Source organism: Meleagris gallopavo, chromosome 15 (assembly GCF_000146605.3).
Source record: "Meleagris gallopavo isolate NT-WF06-2002-E0010 breed Aviagen turkey brand Nicholas breeding stock chromosome 15, Turkey_5.1, whole genome shotgun sequence".
In the NCBI taxonomy this organism is placed as follows: domain Eukaryota; kingdom Metazoa; phylum Chordata; class Aves; order Galliformes; family Phasianidae; genus Meleagris; species Meleagris gallopavo.
Genome location: NC_015025.2, coordinates 14,075,339 through 14,078,927, shown reverse-complemented (window position 1 = coordinate 14,078,927; position 3,589 = coordinate 14,075,339).

Here is a 3,589-nt window from a genome sequence, read left to right as displayed (position 1 = left end):
CAGCATGTGATGCCAATCTCCACCTATTTTCATATTTTTCTTTTTTTTCCCATCTTCTCCCCACAAACAAAAGGAATGAAAATGAAAGTATTTTTATCACTTTTCCTGACTTAAAGGAAATTTAAGACAACTTGGAACAGCACAATACTAGATAGTCTTGTTTGCTTTCAAATTTTCCATTAAAAAAAATTAATGACTTCTTAGGAGCATAAAAAGAAAGGTGTTAGCACTATTTGCCAGCTTTTCCTTTTGTGTTCTCTTCTGAGTTTTCTAACTATAAATAGGAACTAGGAGAACTTCGGAAATAAATAATTCCCGTAGTCTGAATGGGGGATACCTCCCCACTCTCACTCCCCTTTCCCTTTCACTCCGATTTGAGTGAGCTCCAGATCTGAGCTTGCTCACGCCATGTGTCTCCACTCTCCTCCTGTGCCTGCTGTGCCCGATGGCTGCTCACTGCCTGTGCCCCCACTTTAAGAAATGCCATTCTCTGCTTAACAAGACCTCAAGTTTTGCAAAAGTCATTGACTTCAGCTTAAGCAGAGGTTGCTTATTCCCATGAGGCTGAGCTCTGCGGTTGATAGGATGGTATATAGACGTATCTGAATGCCTTGGCTTTCTATATCCCTTTTAAATGAGATTGTTTCATCCTTATGCAAATTGTAGGGACCTTTATTTCTTCTTCTTTATTTCTTCTCTTATGCTGCTCAGTGAGTATCCTCTTCATCTACCTCACCCAGGAACAGGGGAGAAAGCATCAGGCATGAGGATAACCACATGCAGCAGCACTTGCTGTCCACTAAATATTCATTTCCCGGTGGTTTTTTGTATCTGTGTTACAGATATGTAGTTCCTATCAGACGTGTCAGGTGTTCAGTGTCTCTGGAGACAGCCCAACAGTGGAGGCGGGAGACTCCGAGAATGTAAATGTGTGCTGAGGAAATGTGAGAGTGTTTTTTGCATGCCCCAGTGATCAAAATAGATCCCTGGGTGCTGCGCCTGCACTTTCCTCTCTGCTCCCTTTCTGCTTTTCGTCTGCTGCATTGCACTGATGCTGCAGTTGTGCAGAAAGGCCAAGGCAGTTTTCTTGCGAATGGGGGAGAAGAGCTGCAGGTGTGAGGTCAGTGCTGGGCACAAGGCACAAAGGGAAAGTTTCAGGTTTCCTCCCCTCATCCTGCAGGTGATGAAATAAAGCCGAGGAACGGAGCGTTACTGCACTGTTAACTTTTTAGGAGAGTGTGCTAGTGCAGGAGGGTACAACTCAGAGCCCAAATTGCCCAATGTGTAGAGGAAGGGGTGCAGTCATCAACACCAGGTTGTGTGCTCTCACCAAAGCGATGTTCTACACCAAACCAGCACTGCTTTTGCTCCTCTGCTCCCTTCAGAAAACAATCCCACAGCTTTTCTCCTTCCACAGCTACAAACCTTCCCACCTCTCCATTTATTCATGGCCAGTTTATTGTCAGTTGTTCTCATGCCAATGTTGTCCTTTAGCATCGATAGCTCTTCTCTAGTGTTTACCTCTCTGAGGTTTTTATAGACAGCAACCCTATCCCCTCTCAGCCTTTGTTTTCCTGCACTAAGCATGCCAGATCTTTTAAATCTTCTCTCTTGAGACAAGCTCTCCATTTTCCAGGACAGATACACAAATATCCAAGGTTTAACCTCCCCCCCCAAGCCCCGTGTAATTGGTCTGTCTTGACAAAAACCTGCTGTTTCTACTGCATTGAAGTCAGGTTTGTGTATGTGCGCCAGACTTAGCATAGAATACACTCTCTGGGAGAAGGGATAATTGTATGTGTGTGTGACACACAGAGAGGTCCCTGTGCCTACGGGATGCTGCGTGCGTGCCGAGGGACGCTGTCAGCAGGATGCTGTGTGCGAGACTCCGAAAGGGATTACTCAGTGTGTGAGGGGGTGTTGTAAGGAGGATTTGGAGGTACGTGACACTGAGAAGGATTAGTCTCAGTGTGAAAAAGTATGTGCCTGTATAAAGGGGGGAAGATAAACGAGTGGCTGCACGTGGCTCATGGAGAGAGATTAGCTCAATGCATCTGCGAATGGGATGATAAGGAGTGTGGTGTGAGCCGCTGTAAGGAAGAGGGGTTTTAGCTAATAGAAGGATTTGTGTGTGCACATGTGTGCATGCATCCTTGTGGAACGTGGGGAGAAGTATTTGGGAGGTGGGTAGCAGAGATCTGGGCTCTCCAGGAGGACTGCCTCTGTGGGTGTGCATGGTTGTGCCATGGTCTCTGGATGCGAGCTACGTGCATTTTAAGGGAGTTTTTACTGGGAAACAGTCTGGGAGTGGCCAGGCTTTCTGCCTACAGCTGAGAGTGAGCTCTAGCAAAATCATTGACTCCATCTCGTTCCCTGCTCACCTCAGATGTTCCCTGCTGCTCCTCCTGGCTGCCAACACAGTGCCTCTTCCAGGTGGAAAGGAACTGGCACCATCTTGGAGCAGCAGGGGAGATGGGTTGATGGCATCCTAATACTTATTTTTTTAATGTTCTGCCTTAACACTAGAACTTTTCTCCCTTATGCTCTCCCATGGGAAAACCAGGGCGTTATGTTAGAATCAGCAACTTCCTACATTTGATCAAACCTCACTTTTTGTTCAGAGAGAAAAAAAAGTGTTGGAGATTTTCAGCTAGCTTTATTGTTTGCGGTATGCCTGAACTGGATCTGTTCCACTGGCATTAGTTTTGTCTCAGAGGTGCTAAACGTAAGGTAGACTGAACCTTTCGTGATAAGATGGATCAAAATATTTGGGGTATCTAAGGTAACTTTTCTTAAAAAAATTGATCCTCTGTTTGTCCAACAGACTGTTTGAATGTTTGCTTTCTGTTTAGTGAAAAATCATCCGAAGTCCAGTCAGCTGTGTTGGAGCTTTCAATAATATAGAATCAAAGAGTGGCCTGGGTTGGGAAGGGACCTCAAATATCATCTGGTCATTTTATAAGGAAGAAGGCTAAAACCCAAGGAGCTGTAGCCTTGGTGCTAGATGCTTTACAAATATAAGAATATCCCATGGCTAGAAACTAACACAGGAGACTTTCAACCAAAAATTAAAAGTGTTTCAGCACCAAAGAAAATTTCCTGTTCCCCTTCTTCCCAGCACTCAGATCTCCTCCTGCTATTTCCCATACATTCATTTCGAAGGATTTTCCAGTCAGGATGTTGGGAGATGTCTTTTAAGGGTCTTTTATCACAAATTCCTTCTGGACTCATGCCTAAAGATGCTTCTGAGGAGGATCTTCATGACTACACTCAAGAAGTCATGAAGAAAGTAAATTTTACAAGCAGGTCACAGCGAACCGCACACACAAATCAGGTCCAGTATCTCTGCAGCCTCATTCAGCAAACATGTTATATTTCCCAGTTGGCAGAAGTAGACCATGTTTAAGCCCACTGTAATTCTGTTGTCCTCAATGTAGTCACAAGAGGGACTGTAACGTAGAAAACTTTTCTACACTGAAAATAAATTTCTTAGTTTTCTTTTTTTGCCCCTGCATAGACTCTTGTTTGTAAGCAGACAGAAAGTGGATGATTTTGTCATTACTCCCTGCATGGGAGATTGAAGAATGAA